Source organism: Triticum urartu, chromosome 4A (genome assembly GCF_056163025.1).
Source record: "Triticum urartu cultivar PI428250 chromosome 4A, HENAU_Tu73, whole genome shotgun sequence".
NCBI classification, from domain to species: domain Eukaryota; kingdom Viridiplantae; phylum Streptophyta; class Magnoliopsida; order Poales; family Poaceae; genus Triticum; species Triticum urartu.
In genome coordinates this window covers 595,538,184-595,556,912 of record NC_141876.1, presented here as the reverse complement: position 1 = coordinate 595,556,912, position 18,729 = coordinate 595,538,184, and the positions used below count along the sequence as shown (strand labels likewise).

At 47.7% G+C, this 18,729-nt stretch overlaps 2 pseudogenes; both read left to right on the top strand.

Moving 5' to 3' along the window:
* The first annotated feature begins 339 nt into the window (after positions 1–339).
* On the top strand, positions 340–1,463 carry LOC125554950 (uncharacterized; annotated as a pseudogene).
* Positions 1,464–2,956: 1,493 nt separating this feature from the next.
* LOC125554414 (uncharacterized) lies at positions 2,957–4,501 on the top strand (annotated as a pseudogene).
* The last annotated feature ends 14,228 nt before the right edge of the window (positions 4,502–18,729 follow it).

Sequence of the window (18,729 nt, the reverse complement as noted above, 5' to 3'; positions counted from 1 at the left end):
TTCATCGCTCAAGTGTCAAACCCATATAGCACGCCAAAGAGATCATTTTCTTTACCATTAAAGAAAATCCGGAAGAGAAAAAACAATTTCTCCGGGAAAATTATCTCACTTACAAAAAATCGAGGAAAACAATTTTTATAACTAGACAGACTAATAAATTAGCTCACTAATCCAAGAATGTTTGATCAGAGGCAATCTTATATTTGCCTCTAGCCGATCAGAGAAAAATGAGAGCACCTCACTGTCGCCCCGGCCCCACCCGTCGGATTCCCCTTCACCCGCCGCGCGCACCAGCTCCAGAATTTGCCTCATCGGAAACCCTCGCCGCCTCGACCCACTATGCCGCCGCTGCCGCCGGTGCCGGACGAGCTCCTCGAGGAGGTCTTCTTCCGCCTCCCGCCGGACGAGCCCGAACACCTTCTGCGCGCCTCCCTCGTCAGCAAGGTCTGGCTCGGCCTCCTCTCCGGCCCTCGCTTCCGTGCTCGCTACCGCGACTTCCATGGAGCTCCCCCAATGCTGGGTTTCCTTTGTTCCTGGCGCTCCAACTCCGTCCGTCAGGTGGGAGATAACATCCCACGCTTCTTCCCCACCACGAAATTCCGTGCGCGCATACCCGACGACGACTGGGGGGACTGGGACTACGCTCCGTGGGACTGCCGCCATGGCCGCGTTCTCCTCGGCAATCCCAATCTGACTTACCAACCCATCCCGCTCGTCGTTTGGGATCCCATGACGGGCTGCCGGAGGGAGATGGACGCGCCCGACCCGGTGGACGACAGCTACGGGGCCGCGGTGCTCTGCACCGTCAGCGGCTGTGACCACCGTGCGCGTGCCTGCCACGGAGGCCCCTTCCAGGTGGTCTTCATCGGCCTGGACAAAACTGAATCTGGTGAGTGCGTTGCAAGCGCCTGTGTGTCCTTGCCGGTGACCGGTGACTTGAGCAAGCCGTCATAGACGATATGCGCCCTGTCCTCATTGAAGATGCACTTCACTTCAAGCTTGCATATGATGATGATCGTGTAGGAGTTCTCAAGTACGACTTGAGCTCTAATTCCTTATCACCGATTGATGTGCCGCTTGTGGGTTTCGTCATTACTCATACTGCTATCCTCATGGCGATGGAGGATGGCACTTTGGGGTTTGCAGATGTGGACAAGTTAACCCTCCACCTGTGCTCAAGGCAGATGGGTTCCGATGGAGTTGCATCATGGACTCGGCGCACAGTCATTGATCTTAATAACCATCTCCCCGTTCAAAATCTCAATAAAAGACTTAGACTGATTGGATCCGTGGAAGGCAGTGATTTCATTTTCGTGACCATGGGCCCTGACATCTATGAGATTGATCTCAAGACTCTATGGTGGAACAAGCTACAGAAGAGAGAAAAGCTTCGTCGTTTGATTCCGTACATGTGTTTCTACGATCCACAAGGTATATTTGAAATGTGCTCGAGCAAACTTTGAGTTCTGTGTAACTATGACTAATTATGCTTACTCATTGGCAATTTTATATAATATCATGTCATCTCCTTTTTGGAATTACACTGACAAATTTACAGTTGCAGAAAGAGTGATCCCCGGCGATGTGGCGCACTGACAATGTATGGTTGAGTATGCTTGGGGTTGGAGGATGCAGTGGTGCTATTTAGTACTACTGTAGTTGGTTTTCTGCAGTGGTGCTTGTTTTTCATACTGTTGTTGGCTTTTGCCACTAAGCTTATAATTTCCCCGTCAGTAGCTATGTGTAAGCGGACGCATGAGTTATCTTGTAATGAACCTCCAATTTCTTGCAGCGTCAGCTATGTCCTCTGTTGTTAGTAGCCATGTACTCTACAGTTTGCTGTCCTGACTCTTATCCATTCTTTAGATTCATCTCAGTGGACTCTTATCCAATGCGTCAGCTATGATGATTTCTGCATGTTGGCGTGCTGATGTGTCCTGATTAATCTTGTAGATTTAATTAGTTTTACCTGCTAAGTGTTGATGGGCAGATGTTGATGACTGACCCCCCTCGGAGGAGCTGCCATTAAAACTGACTTGAACATTGCAGACTTTAAGTTTGTTGCAGATGCTCCTGGGAAGAGTTCCTCTCTGCAACCTGATATAGGCTAGCAATCAGCATTACAGAAAGCAGGATGATCATGGCAAGTTGTGCTGCTGTCAACTCTCCTCTTCAGGCATTCAGGCAGAAACAAAAGCTCCTCTCTTTCCAACTGAGGTTGCAAAATTAATCCAGATTCAGCAGGCAACGCTCCTAACAGATAACATTCTCTGCAAACATTAAAGGGGGCGACAATTATGTTTTTCAAATGAAAGTACAATTGTTTTCATCAATACCATCATGACAAAATTGTAAAAAGGGACCATGGCATTGAATTTATCAATGACTGTCTCGTGCTTTGGCAAATCAAAGGGGGCGACTATTATGCAGTGGTAAAACATTGGGTGTCAATTAAAGTGCTCAGGAGGCTTCTTCCTCCTCAAACCGTCTTCTTCCAGCCCCAAGGAACCTCCCTCCAATGCCACCCATGGCCGTCGCACCCTCCCCAAGCCGCTTCCTCCTTTGGTACCATATACCACATATGTTTCAAAAAAATAAAAAGTCATAATTTGAGTGCTCAAAAATATCCTTAATGCAATTATGATTTTGTAACCACTAACTAAAAACCTAGGATTTTTTTATATCTAGGCAAACTAAATGTCCAAAGATTTATACATGATACTAAATATTCAAATCAAAATATCTGGAGCAAATTAACATAATCTAGGGAAACACAAACATGATTTTTAAAACCTTTAATAAAAAGATGATATGTAGAAATGTTGCTACTTTGGGCCTGAAAAATGTTGAAATCTGAAAGCCCAAAGCCTAATAAAACAAGAAAGCCCAAAGTAGAAGAGGCCGATCGGAGAAAACTGAGCAGCACACAACACAGTACACACTCGCCCTTCCATTCCACCCAGCGCACCAGCCCAAACATTTTCCCGCCCGAAACCCTCGCCGCCGCCACCGACCATGCCACCGCCGCCGCCGGCGCTGCCGGACGAGCTTCTCGAGGAGATCTTCCTCCGCCTCCCGCCGGACGAGCCCGAGCACCTCGTGCGCGCCTCCCTCGCCTGCAAGCTCTGGCTGGGCCTCCTCTCCGGCGCTCGCTTCCGCGGCCTCTACCGCGACTTCCATGGAGCTCCCCCGATGCTGGGATTCCTCTACAACTGGCTCTTTTTAGGCGGCCCCAAGGAGGATGATCCCGTGGCAAACTTCGTCCCCACCGCGAAATTCGGCGCGCTCTTCCCCGCCGCCGATGGCTGGGACCGCGACTACACTCCGTGGGACTGCCGCCATGGCCACGTCCTCCTCGGGAACTACACGGGGCTCGTCGTTTGGGACCCCATGACAGGCCGCCGGATGAAGCTGGAGGCGCCCGTCAGCTATGTCGGCGCCGCGGTGCTCTGCGCTGTGAGAGGGGCTGCGACCACCGTGCATGCCATGAGGGCCCCTTCCGGGTTGTCGTCGTCAACCTGGACATGAATGCGGATGATGGTGATTGTGTTGCACATGTGTGTGTGTCCTCGCCCGTGACGGCCGAGTGGAGCGAGCCGGGCTCTGATTCTCATTTTGATGGATGGAGCAAGCCGTGCTCTGCTCTTCATCTTGTTATGGCCGATCCGCTCATTGATTCACTGCCTCCTGTCCTCGTCGACAACGCACTTCACTTCGGGCTTACGTTTGATGATGAGCGTGTAGGGATTCTCAAGTACGACTTGAGCTCTAATTGCTTATCACTGATTGATGCGCCGCTTACGAGGCCGGCCATTGTCTGGCCCGCTATCCTCATGGCAATGGAGGATGGCAGCTTGGGGTTGGCACACTTGGGTGGGTTAATCCTCCACCTATGGTCAAGACAGATAGGTTCCCACGGAGTTGCGTCATGGACTCAGCGTAAAGTCATCGATCTCAAGGAACTTCTCCCCATTCAAAATCCCAAGAAAAGAATTAGCGTTATTGGGTCTGTGGAAGGCCATGATATCATTTTCGTGACCATAGATCTTGGCATCTACGAGATTAATTTGAAGACACTACGGTGGAAGAAGCTATGGAAGAGAGAAAATTTCCGCTCTTTGATTCCATACATGAGCTTCTACAATCGACAAGGTATATCTATATGCCCTTTTCTTCTGTGATTTGGAACAGTTCTTCAGTAATGAGTATACCAGTTGGTGAACGATTTAGTTTCAATGTTTAGGCAGATGGGTAGTTATTTTTTATGTATCATTTTCGAATATATATATATATATATATATATATATATATATATATATATATATGCTCGAGCAAACTTTCAGTGCTATGTACACTCGAATGTTACACCTAATTATTCTTATGCCTACCTATGAGTGCAATTTAATATAGTACCATGTCTTCTACTTTTTGGAATCACACTGATAAATCCATGTTTGCAGAAAAGGTGACGCCCTGCAAGCCATTGACAACATATGCTTGAATATGCTTAAGGGCAGGAGTCCATTCTCATCAACATGAGAAATGACTATTTGAAGGCGACATGGGTCTTGTGATCGGTGTCAGTATTCGGTAACTGTTTTAATGCAGTGGTGCTTATTTTCTCAGTGTTTTTGGATTTTGTCAGCAAGTTTGAGATTTTCCCTGCGTTAATGGTGTGTGTAAGCAGGCTAATGAATTATCTCGTAATGAACTTCCAATTTCTTCAGCATCAGTTATTTGCTTAGTTTTTTAATTAGCTTGAAAATGTACCGTGGGCACTAGCTTTGTCTTACCATTGTAAAAACTCTACAGTTTGCTCTCGTAGCTTTGAGCGAAAACAGAGAACATGGATGATGGCATGTTTAGAGGTAGTGATTTCCGTTGCCAAGAAACTGCGATGGTTTCTGCATGCTGGCTCACTGGTATGACTTAATTAATTTTGTGAATTTGATTAGTGCTAGAGGTCAAGTGCTGATGTTACTGAAGAGTAAAGAGTATAGCATGCAGTTCCTTGTTTGTATCCAGCAAGCAATGTTACTGAAGAGTGAAGAGTATAGCATGTAAACTGAAATATTGAGCTGTAAGTTGAGGGAACTGACAGTATGGCAGGATCTGAGTTGCATGAAGATCTCAGAGGTTTTACTGCTATAGATGCTCCACAAATCTATTAGGTATTAGGCTGCTATTTGTTGCATATTTTAAGCCTACGGTGAATATAACAGTAGACTGCAATGCCCATGTAGTGAGATGAAGATATATATGTTTTGTCACACATACTGCTAGGCTACAGTGTTCATTGCAACTGTTTTAATTTGTTATAATTTCCAGACTGGGTTCACGGAGTTTCCTTATTTCTTAGACAAGATCTTTCACTCAAAAGCATCAACACACATTTCTATGTGCATTCTTGACCTATATTTATGGAAGAGGCAAGGCTCTGTTCCAAATGCCTGATACCTAATTAACTCTGTTCATTCTTCATGGGCAAAATGAGTTGCCTCCTCTTCTCTCTTTAATATTTTCTTCATGTGTGGGTGTTTGGTCGTTGGTAATCTGTTTTCTTTACAGAGGGATAATATATTTGGATTTTATAATTTTCACATTGCTTGAGAATTGCTTGTTATGTTGGCTGAGTATGTTGAAGAGCAATATGCCACTCTAGTAAATTAGCTATACATGGTGATGATTGATCCCACCCCACCATGGTGACACATATTATGTGGGCATTGTTCTTCTGCAGTTTTTTGTTCTCCATATCAAATTGTGGGACTCGATACGATACGTGCTTTTAGGCAATTGTAATTGTTCATTAGGGTGTGGAATATGGTCCTAACCGCTATGTGCTGGACTCGACTTGACGGGATACATTCTGAAGCTTAACATGGTAATGTGTTATGTGGCTGAGACTCCAGATGCTTTTGATTGCACATGAAAGATTCAGTATTTCCAGAATTCTGCATTTAACTGCCTAATCTCTCCTCCATATACTTCATAGCGGGTATAGAGTTCACTGAGCAATCAAAGGTTATTACTAAGATAGTATCTTAACAAGTGAGGATCATGGCAAATTTTTAAATCCACTATTAGGCTTTCCTGCAGTTACCAAATAACAAAAAGATTTACAAAGAATTCATAGGCTAGTTTATCTATATCTATACCTACTATTAAAGGGAGGTGATATTCTTGGTTTGGTCCCGTTTCGTTTGGTCCCGCTTCAATTAATTTCACGTACGCTATTTGGTTTCGTTACTTGCCATCCGTTTTGGTCCAACGGAGAAAGCCCACCTGGCGGTGCACTAAGGCTCAGGTCTGGAGAGTTGGCAAAAAATAAAATTGCCGATGGGAGGTTTCAATCTCATAACCTGCGAACCGGCCATGCACCCAGCTAGAGATATGAAAGGATTTTTTTTTCTCTCGTTGCAACGCACGGGCCTTTTTGCTAGTAATCCACAAAGGGGATTCCAACATTTCAAAATAATAGGAAAGGTTCATATGTCACGGATTTTGTCTCAGGCACGATATACGATTCGCACATCGTGTCCCCGTCAATAAGAAAGATGGACAAAACTTTCTTTACAATCTTGCCCAGAAAATCTGGAACAGCATGTGGCATCTTGCCAAGATTTGCACTCTTGAAAGTATGGAAGATTTGCACTCTGAACACGGATTGTTCCATGAACAGACGGGATGGTTTGCCCTTCTGTTTCTGGTCATGTCTGGCTACAAAACTGAAAGGTCTGAAGCATGGAGCACTTGGCATAGTAGCATGTGGTTCTTTCGACTGATGATCGTTCTCAAGTTCAGAGATATGTTATGGATCACGGGAGTAGGAGCAAGGCAAGGCAAGGCTTCTCTGTTCCCTTTCTTTAAAAACGTTGGATTTTATGTAGTTATTAGTTACATGGAGGGTTCAGTGCTTTGAAATGCTGATTTTCTTTATTTTGACCCCGTGTTTGGGAATTTGTACAAAATAAAGTTTCTGAATATATAGCTTGTGAACTTGTATCCAGTGAGCTTCTTTGTTTTGTTAAATTTGACGATTACAATGCATTTCGCTGGAGTTTCTTCACAGCTTTTCTTTGAAAATATATAACATAATACGAAGCTAAATCATAGATGTCGTACAGACATGATTCAAGTGAAGATTATCACCACATCTCCCAAAAACTGATAGGGAAACTATACGAAATGCATCGTACAGGAAGTGTGCAGAGCTCCGCCCACCAATCAAGTCGCCATTGCGTCAAGGGCAGTCGCACCGTTCGCTCGCGTCACCATGCACGGCCGCCTGACACTCCCATCCAGTGCCAGCATCGCTTTGATGTTTGCGTCTCGGAGGCGCACTGGCGACTGCAGGTGTTGTTCGTGCCTGTGTCCGTCCCCGCAACCAAGGCGGGCCACCATGAGGCGCTGCCATGGCGAGCCACCGTTGCTAAGGTGCTCGCAGTTCCTCGGTGTCCAGTACATCTGCACGCTCCGGTGTGGCTAGGACACAGGAGTATGAGATTGACCATGCGATCAGAAACGACACGTCTCGTGCTCTGCTGTCGAGAGAGGAAGGCACGGTGCATTTGTTATAGCTACACCCCAGGCCTGGGGGCCTCGGCCCGGGTTGTGGCGCGAGAAGCCTTCACTGACCATAGTTGGAGTGTGAATATGCTCTCTGTGTATTTCCTTGATCAACAACAGTACAATATATGCAGGCAGTTACATGAGTGGCCCGATCTAGGTGGCACGCAGGCCCGGGCGAGTACTCCGATCCTAAAGAGTAGGAGCTACCATGAGTACATAAGCAGTAGAATACAACAGGCGTATGGTACATGCTAACACCCCCCCTCAGCCGGAACGCCGTGGGGAAGGACGTTCAGGCTGGAGCGAAACTCATGGAAGACATGCGACGGCAGCCCCTTCGTAAACACGTCCACAAACTGCGAGCTCGATGGAACATGGGGAACACGAGCTTCGCCTAGTGCCACACGGTCCCAGACGAAGTGAAGGTCTATCTCGATGTGCTTGGTGCGTTGATGGTGCACGGGATTGGAAGCGAGATATGAGGCACTAATGTTATCACAGTACACGATGGTGGCATTAGTGGGAGGACGGCGCAGCTTGTGTAATAGTTGGCGAATCCAACATGACTCAGCCACACAATTGGCCACACCTCGATATTCAGCTTCAGCACTAGAGCGAGACACAGTGGGCTGCCGTTTAGAGGACCAGGAAAGCAAGTTGGGTCCAAGGAAGACACAAAAGCCGGAGGTGGACTTGCGTGTATCAGGACACCCGGCCCAATCAGCATCGGTATAGGCCACTAGATCATGGGAGGGGGACTTGTAGAGTTGTAAGCCGAAGTGTGAGGTGCCACGCAAGTACCCGAGTACACGCTTGATGAGCTGCATGTGAGAGTCGCGAGGGGAATGCATGAAGAGGCAAATCTGTTGGACAGCGTAAGATATGTCGGGGCGAGTCAGCGTGAGGTATTGCAGGGCACCAGCTAGGCTGCGATAGTGGGTGGGGTTTGACAAGGGGGTGCCAGCGCTAGCAGAGAGCTTCGAGGTGGTGTCGATGGGTGTAGAAACATGTTTGCAATTCAGCATATGAGCGCGGTCTAAGATCTCAAGGGCATATTGTTGTTGACAGAGAAACAAACCGGATGCATTGGGTGTGACATTGATGCCGAGAAAATGATGTAAAGCGCCCAAATCGGTCATGGCAAACTCGGCTTTGAGAGAGTGAATGATATGATGGAGAAGGTGGGACGAGCTAGCAGTGAGTATGATATCATCAACATACACTAGCAAATATGCAATAGAGGACCCACGGTGCAAGATGAAAAGAGAGGAGTCACTCTTGGATGCAATGAACCCAAGGGACAAGAGAAACAGCTGAAAGCGATGAAACCATGTGCGAGGAGCTTGCTTGAGGCCATAGAGTGACTTACGAAGGAGACACACATGGTCCGGCGAGAGGCATCAACAAAGCCGGCTGGTTGGGCACAATAGACCGTCTCCTTGAGGTCACCATGAAGAAATGCATTCTTGACATCAAGTTGATGAAGGGCCATGAGCTGGATGTGGCAATGCTTAAGATGACACGGATCGTCGCCGGCTTGACCACGGGACTGAAAGTTTCATCATAGTCGACGCCTTCCTGTTGAGTGAAACCGCGAACAACCCAACGTGCTTTGTACCGGGCCAAGGAACCATCTGTGTTGAACTTGTGGCGGAAAATCCATTTGCCCGTGACCACGTTGACACCTGCAGGTTTGGGAACCAAAGACCAGGTCGAGTTCTTTGTTAAAGCAGCAAATTCATCAAGCATTGCATGGTGCCAATTAGGATCTTTTAGGGCAGAGCGGTAGGTGGCAGGGATGGGTGAGATGGTTGGGGTAGGCGTGGCTGTTAAGAAAAGACGTTTTGGTTGGCAAAATCCGGACTTGGCACGAGTGTGCATTTTGTGAGAGTTTTGAGGAGGTTGGACGGGCTGGGCATGAGCCGGTAGGCGAGGAGGCGATGGGGTGGTTGGCGTGGAACGGGAGGTGGATGCGGTGGGGTCCAGAGTGGAAAGGGCAGGTGTGTGATCCGAGGACGACGCGTGATCCGAGGAGGCGGCAGGTGCACGTGACGCGGGATCCGGGGCGAGGCGTGGGCAGGGGAACCGGACGTAGTGGGCGCACGATCCGAGGAAGAGGCGCCTCATACGGATTGTATGGGTTGTACGCCGGTGCGGTGAAGTTGTTGGCGCGGCCGCCGTGGTCACCACGGCCACGACCACGACCACATCCACGGCCGCGATCGCCGTTGTCCTGGCGAGAGCCGGAGCCGCGGCCCTGCTGCTGGCCTTTGGTGCGGTCCCCGCGATCGCCCGAGCGGGGGGCGCGCTCGGTGGTGACTTGCTGCTGGCCGGAGGAGCCCCCAGGAGCAGCACCGCCGCTAGTGACGGCGAGGATCGTGGCACTCTCGTCGGCAGTACACTGAGCCAGATTCTCCTCCGCTAGTTTGAGGCGGGAGAAGACCGTCTCAAACGGGGGCAGAGGGACGGTGTCGCCGAGCACGACGCGGATGGTGTCGAGGCGCTTGTCGATGCCGTGCAGAAACTGGGTGGTGAGATCCACCTCAGTGACGGCGTGGTCGATGTCGGCGAGGCCAGCGGTGAGCAGCCGCATACGGCGCGCATATTCGAAAACCGAGAGGTCCCCCTGCTTGAGATTGCGATATTGATGGTTGAGCAGCATGTATTGCGCAGCGCGATTGGCGAGGAAGAAAGCGTTGATCCGAGTCCAGAGCTCGTAGGTGGTGGTGGCACCGATGACATGATCGATGATGGAGTCCGCAAGGGTGGCATACATCCCCAGGGCGACATGGGTATCAAGCTCACGGTATTGGTCGTCGGCGTTGGGTGGTGGTGGATGCTCGATGAGATAGGTCACGCCATAGCGGACGAGAACCATGAGAAGGAAGGATTTCCACTTGTGAAAGTTGTGTTCAGCGGGGTCGAGGAGAAACCGGATGTGGTTGGAGATATGATCTTGAAGGATAGGGTTGCGAGAGGGGTCGCCGGTGGCGGAGGCGGCGGCGGGTGCTGGGAGGAGAAGAGGGGCGCGAACTGAGAGCCAGTCGAGGCGGAGGGGCCGGTGGTGCCGAAGACGAAGGACGGCGAGGTAGCAGTAGCGGTGGTGGGAGTGGTGCCGGCGGTGGGAGTCGCAGAGCAGGAGGAGGAGAGGGAACTGGGCGAGGTGGCGAAGCTCGTCACGACGGAGGAGGAAGAGCCGTGCTCGGTGGCCATGGCAGGCGACGGAGCGGGGAGCGATGTCCTGGTCGCTGATACCAAGTTGGACTGTGAATATGCTCTCTGTGTATTTCCTTGATCAACAACAGTACAATATATACAGGCAGTTACATGAGTGGCCCGATCTAGGTGGCACGCAGGCCCCGACGAGTACTCCGATCCTAAAGAGTAGGAGCTACCATGAGTACATAAGCAGTAGAATACAACAGACGTATGGTACATGCTAACAACCATAGTGGTTTTTGCTACTGTAGATCACTAGCAACGAGGCAGGTCCGGGGCCCAGCGCTAGCCTGGCTCTGCCCTGGGGGTTATACTTAGCAGATTTCATTTCTTCTAAAAAAAAGCAGATTTCATAGGTCACTAGGCGGCAAGGCGCCCGCCAATATTAACAAAAGAACAAAATATTTGAGCAAATTTAGTCATTGAAAAAATTAAAAAAAATTGAAAGGTTCAAAATTACAGTGTTGAATGTGGATTTGGGATGATAATTTTGAATAATTCAAATTATGAAACGGATCGATGACTCACGTGGTCATCACTGGCGTGCAACAATCACTTGCACCATCGGTGTTCTCCAAGAGCACGAGGAGATCTTGTTGGAGGTATTAGAGTTAGTTACAGGGCATCCTATTAGGAATGTCAATTTGGGAAATCCATGGGCTTGAAACATGAAACAAATTTGAGTTATTTCCCCCCGTCTTCAGCATGTGTATTCAGGTCAGTGGCAGATCTTTTTGAAGGTGGAATGATCCAGAGTCACTTGCTAATACCTCTGCTAGAATAATGATGGCACTTGAAGGAGGACAATACCAAGATGAGGCCTTTGGTGAACAAGATGCTAGATCTAGGAAAAAGAAAATAATTGTATGTATTCATCCATCTGTTTATTATGATCCTTGGCCTTGTGAGCAACAAGGGGCTCTTTCTTTCCCGTTACAAAAAAACCGGATCACAACAACAAAGAGAAGCATTTTGACTTGGTTGCTTCTGAGACCTAGACATCTCGTGTTGGGTTGATACTTTCTAGTTCAAGCATACAAAACCAGGCACAATAACTTACTGAATGTATATGGTGACAGTGTGAATGTATACCCTTAACTGTGTGAAAGTGTTATTCTGCTGCTGCGATGCAGATAGATCAAGCCGTGCTAGAACCTGCTAGAAAGAAAATATATTTTATTAGACTCAAACAGTCATCGGCTCCTTGTCCTTGATTGTGTACTCGAGAATGTTTAGGCGTTTTATGCTCGTGGGGTATGCCGTGTGGCACAGATGAAATAGGAACACTAAAAAATAGAGGACAGCCGACGACAGAAAAGGATACGGCGACTGGAATAAAAAGTGAAGAGATAGCCCACAATACACAGCAAGTTAAAAGGTGCAAAGGATTAAAAATTAGGAGGAGAAAGAAGAAGCACCGGTCCGGAAGCCTTTTCTGCAAATGAAGCTCTGATCTGACACCCGGTAATTACTGTCATGAGAAAATTCTAACAGGTGACTCCTCATTCCTGAACAAGTATAAGTATGTAAGCAAGGAATTTCGCTGATGAACAGCAGGAGGTCAGACACGAGAAATAAGGTGGAAATGAAAGTAATGAAACGTATACAAGCTGGATCTCGACCCAGCCTCTTCGCTACCGGAAATTTCAGGCGGCGCCGATTAATTGATGGGCTGATTATCCATGGTCTTCCTCCTGTAATCGTCCTTGATCAGAGCCTATGGAGGAAGAAGAGAAGGCGCTCAGGCCCACATGCACGTGGAGAAGCGCTGAAGCGGGAGGAATGGCGACGGGGCGGGAAGGCAGGCGCGCCGCCGCTGCGGGGAACGAGCGGTCCCTTGGGATGGGATGGGCCTTTGCACGCATTCGGCCTCTAAAGGGCCCCATTAAGCAGAGCACGTTTAGCTCAACATGCGGAGCAGCGGCCCGATTAAGGTCGCTGACGCAGTGAAAACGCTGGGCGCTAGGCGGGTGAATAACGGAACAATCTGGGGTGTTTCTATACTAATCCGACGGTTGACAACATCAAATCGCTGTGGTGGCTCGTAGGTGGCTCTGTTATACTGTTTTCGTAATACGCAATGTTCTCCTTCTATAATTTTTTCTCGTAGCTCAATAGCAGTGTTCTCTTTTTAATATCTTTATTAAAGAAGGATCAAGAGATGTTTAACTGTACACAAGCGTATGCAGATATGCTACAACATGTCAAGTTACATATCAAATTGAATTTTCACATGTGTCATTTTATAGTCGGAAGCTAGTCTGAGAAAATCAAGCTGTGTTGATGTCGCTCAACAAAGTAGTATCCCAGCAACTCATATGTCTAAACGATTTCCACTGATACATGTATATGTAATTTTTGCCCTATCCAAACAACTGCCCGGGTGTTCTCTTTTACACTCTATTTTCTCCCTAATACTTGCCTTCTAGGCTCATGGCCACTCAAGACTGGAAGCAAGACTGATGTATTACCTTGAAAGGACTTTGTGAATAATTAATAAAATGACAGCATGCATCGCTCAGATGCAGAGTAGTTGGATCATCCTAATTGTTGAAGATCTCTTGTCAAGTAATGCATCGTAGTTGGATCACCCTAATTGCTAAAGAAGACGGATTAAAAGGGCTTGGTCTGCGTGATAGAGCTCGGCTATTGAAGAATTCGTAAGCAAGCTGGACAAATTAATCATGGAAATTTAGATATGGGAAACTTTACAAATTTATATAATTGTGAAAAGCCATGTTACTATTCTGACATCGTCATCATTTACATCTTTGCCTGAAGTTTAAGAGGATGAAAGAATTCATTTCTGTAGTATTTTTTTTTATAGTTTTGTTTGTTTCTTGGATGCATTATTCTTTTGCACGTCAGCTTAACTAAAAGTTAGAAGTTTAGCTTTCTTTGAAAAATACATAATCAGCCTTAGGGTTGACTACTTCTATTTGAAAAAGCACAAAATCGGCATTAGGGTTAGAGAACTGCTTTGCTTTTCTAGAACCAAACCAACACTGCTTTTATCAAGTTTCAGAGTCTAGCATGTAAAGTTTTATGTAGTGTACATTAGATTTGAATTTTTTGACAAGAAGAAAGTCCATGAGAAACAAATACCATGCAAAAGCTCTTCTTTTGTGTTTTTTTACCCAGATAGAAACCTGTCCAAATATGTTTTTGGGGCCTTCAGTGCCATTATTAAGAACATCTCGACTACAGAAGCTTCTGGCTCTGCACAACACTTTCCTCCTCGATTCACTAAAGCATAGAATGATACCCCCTCCGTTCCTAAATATAAGTATTTTTAGATATTTCACTATGGACTACATACGGATCAAAATGAGTGAATCTACATTCTAAATATGTCTATATACATCCGTATGTAGTTTGTAGTTTATAATTGAGTTTATTAAATTATCAAGATGTGCCAAAGAAGTGGTATGCTACTTTTTTTAAAGAAGAAGCTCGAAAATGATATGGGAGATGAAGAAAGCGAGACCCTCCCGACCCGGCCCTCCCGCGTCGCTCCCGCGAGCGACCGGGAGGCAACCCTAGCCGCCGCCGCCGGTCCTCCCCAACCCCCGCCTCCTCCCTCGCCGTCGCCGGAGGGCGCAGCCGGGCAAAGCCCGTGTAGCGCCGGCGGCGGCGCCCCTTCTCCTCCCTGCTTGGTGGTGGCCGACGCGGGACGGCGCCGCCGGGCTGTGGCGCGGCGCTACTCGTGGGGCGCGGCGGCGTGGTGCTGGGGTCTCGCCGCAGTCGCGGCTAGCCTCGGCGGCCGCGCGGACGGCTGCGTGGCGGTGGTGCACGCCCGTACTGGTGGCGGCTATGCAGCGGGGTTCCGATCTGGCTGCAGGCGGTGTGGCGGCGATGCGGGCGGTGCAGGCTGCGGGCGGCGCTGGAGCCGGCGTCGTGCCCTTCTTGGTACAGTGGCTCGGCCGACGGATGGCCTGGTGGCCGCCGGTGGTTCCTCCTGCCGCTCATGGAGATCCCCCTTGTGTCTCCATGGGTTGGTGGGATGGCTGTTGCGTGGCTGCGGGGCGGGTGGCGGCGTGCTCGTCCTGGATCTGGCATTGGGATCCGGGTGGGCGGCGCGGGTTGGGCAGCAGCCTGGCGTGGTTGTTGCTCCGGCCGTGGGCGGCAGCGCAGGGAGGTCCGGCGCATGGACGGTGAGCTCCTGGTGGTGCGGCCGCTACACGGTGGCTCGGCGGCTCTGCTTGCGGTGACGGCCGGCTTCTACTCCGGTGTCGGCTCGTCTGCGGGCGGGCCATTTTGACCTTCACTTCACCTCCTCGTCGTTCGGGCGCTACTCCCATCAAAGGGCTGGTCCTCTCCCAGCTGCGTCCACCGCTCGTCTCGCGCCCGGTGCTGCAGGATCGAGCTCGTCTCGCGCACGATGCAGCAGGACCGAGCTCGTCTCGCGCATGGTGCAGCAGGACTGACCTCGTCCCCCACTCGGTGCTGCAGGACAGAGCTCGTCTCGCGCGCAGGGCAGCAGGGCGGGTCGGTGGATGCCAGCTCTGGCCGGCCTATTGGTCTCGACGCTGGGGGTCACCAAGGGGTGCGAAAGGTGGGACCTTTCCGCTCGTTCCTTTCGTTGGGATGCGGTGGGTCTCGGGTGAGGTGGTGTCATGGTCTTGGATGCCGGGGCGGCGACCCTGGTGGTGGTCGCGCGGTGCTCTTGGGCAGAGCCCGTGCCTTGGTGCTGCCCAGTCTCCATGGCTGTGTGGGCGGCGTGGTTACCGGGGTGTGGCATTCGGTGCCAGTGAGTGTTGGCCGAGGTGAAAACCTATTATATCTTCGGACGGACCGGCGGCGGCGAAGATCGTTTCCTTTTTGAAGGCGTCATCGCGGCTCTCATTGCCCGGCATGCGGCTCCAGGGGAAACTCTGATCCTTGGATCGGGCGGTGGCGGCGCTCCGGTGCCGTTCCCTTCCTGAAAGCACCGCCTTGGAGCACATGGTTCGTCATATGTAGCTTCATCTCTTCGTGGTGGTAGTGCTAGGGGTGGTGTTGCTGCGCTCAGCGCCTATGTATCTTGTCCTGGGTGTGTGCGTGTGTTGTGGTGGCGTGTGTTTGTTCTGGTTGCTTGATGATCGGTGCTTTATATATAAAGTGGGGCGAAAGCCTTTTTCGGCAAAAATGATATGGGATTGAGGTGTTGTCTGTTCAAAATACTTAACGCATCCCACAGGTAAACAAAGGAATGGTTATGTTCAGTTTCAAGTTAATGCAATACATGATGATGAAATTGTCCGTTCTAATGAAAATGCATGACCTTTGTTCTCACTGATGAAGGACCAGTTGTTGCATTTGGGTGGATGGGCTTTTGAGAATTTAGGTTTCCTTACAGAGGATCATCCGACAAAGTGATGTGGCCCCACGTTCTCGACAGCCTGTGTTGTCACTATGTATCTCAAATAAGCACTGGACTCCACGACACTGTTGCACGCAAAATCTTCTCCGTTTCTTTTGTGAGAAAGTTGCATGAAGGAGCAAAGCGCTTACTCGGGCATCCCATCTACTATTTGTTGAAATCCCCATCTTGCCTAAGCATCCCGTCCAAATGGAAATTGTTATAATAGTAGTATTTTAATGTATTCTCTTTTCTTGCAAGATCATGATTCATCTACTATTAAATGTCGTTGTGAACTACTCCTTCCATCCCAAAATAAGTGACTCAACTTTGTACTAACTTTGTACTAAAGCTAGTACAAAGTTAAGTCACTTAATTTGGGACGGAGGGAGTATTAAACCAGTACGTTTTACAAGTATTATCTTGCTTTTTTTTCTCAAATCTCAACTTCACAATCGTACACGCCCTTAGTTATGCAAACATGAAAGATTAAGTCAGAGAGGAGCTGTAAAGATAGAGTCTGTTGTGTTATCTAAATAAAACATGGACATATTTCCTTTTTTTTTGGAAGCACAACAGTTTAAAGAAATTGAGGTGTGGCGATTTCACATGGTACAGTTCATGTCTTTTCTGTTTGGTGTGCAAGTTCAAGTGATCTTTTGGCATACTTTTTTCTCTATACCTTTTGATGATCGTTTTCAGGGAGTAAGTCACTGTATGAAATAAGGAACAATACATAGGAGTCATAATGTCGGGTTTGGGTTCACAGGTTGCCATTTTATTTTTATTTTTGAAATTTCGTTCTATAGTAACCAATCAACCAACAAAGGGATCAACCCATAAACCTTTTTGGCCACATACAAAACTTGGACGTAGTACATCGACAAGGCTCGCAAGTGGCAACCCATCATTATGACCTCAATATATTACAAACTCCATTTATAACAACACATTTCATCATAACATATCAACCGGGCACAGCCCGGGCATGGCTTTTAGATGCTATCTTTTGACTACTTATAAGTATTTCGTAACAGGAAAACAGTAGTGTGAATCCTCATTCCATGGGAATTTATTTTGAGTGCGTTGATGGTTTACTTTTTCATGCCTTGCTTTTTTATGACTACAAACTTACACCCATAAGAGCATCTTGAACATGCGCCCAAAAATAGCTCCGCGCACTAAAAATTCATTTTTTTTGGGCGCCCAACAGCTCCAGCAGATGCTGTAGCGCCAAAAAGTTTTGGGCGTGCGCTGAAAAACGCTATCGCGCGCAGAATATTTTGGGCTCTGGATTGGGCGCGCTTCACAAATTGCACTGTCTGCTTTTTGGGCGCGTCTCTTTGGGCGTCTGCTAAAGCAATGTTGGTCCCGGCGCATTAAAAGTGCTAAAATGGCGCGCTATAACTTTTATTGGGTGCGATATTTTTGTGTGGCCGTTGAAGATGCTCTAAAGCTCTTATGTTTTATGACACGAAATAAAAATAGCAAAAAAACACATAAGATTTTCAGGCGCTGCGTGCCGCTGAGCGGGCTGGCTAGTATAGTGCTATGTATGAACTATTTTCTTATGTTTAAAGAATATTAGTCTCTAAATATTCCAACTTCCATGGTTTGAAAGCTTGGTTTGCTTTCGCCATTTGCGCCATCAGCGCAAACGGGGTATCTAGTATTAAGGAATGGGAGACTGATAACACTGGAATTTCTAGCATCGTGCCGATGCATGGGTTGATGACTACTAGTATAAACTAGAAGATACCCCGCGCGTTGCTGTGGGATGTTTTGATAAGTTCTCAAAGATTGCATCAATGTTGAATGAGATTACTGTGTCACATTTGTTCTATTCGCCTGAGCAATCAGAAAAAATAAAGTCTTAGTATAACTCCTCGACTATCGAATATGAGTTTACCTTGTTCAAAATATACTGAAATGAGAAGCATAGTGTGCAAATCGGAAAACAAATAGAACATGAAGTGATAAATTATGTGCACTTTCAGCTTACAACGTGAAGTGACATTATAGAAGAATTAATGTAGTAGTGATACTCTCACCACACACCTACCTAAAAATATTTGCATAAAGTGACTAAGACACCATCAGAAATAAATCAATATCAATCTATTAGCTTCAATGATATCCACGTGTGAATCCCACAATCAAAAGTGGAGACTGCTAGGAATATGCATGTGGCATACCCGCATTACTAAAAGACAGTGGACAAAGATACTACTCCACAGACCCGCTGGTGTATTACGAAAACACACTCAGGACATAACATCTAAATCCCTCTCCCTTCTACCATTGGAAGTCAATCTAAAGAAATGTTTCATCAAATGTTAGAGAATAGGAAACATGCTTAAGAAAAGTATGTAAAGTTCAGAATAGTGTACCTATTGAAGCTAATTCAAGGGACCTAGAATTTCCAAAATGGACCATCAGATAGTACTTCCATAATTATATCTCACAATATAATCTGAGTTGAAAATTGGAAGGGAAATAGATTTACATCTTCATGGATATACATGATTAGCCGATTTCTCAAGTAATGGACATGTCCAAAAAATACACAATGTCCAGAACACAACTGGTAGTTTTAA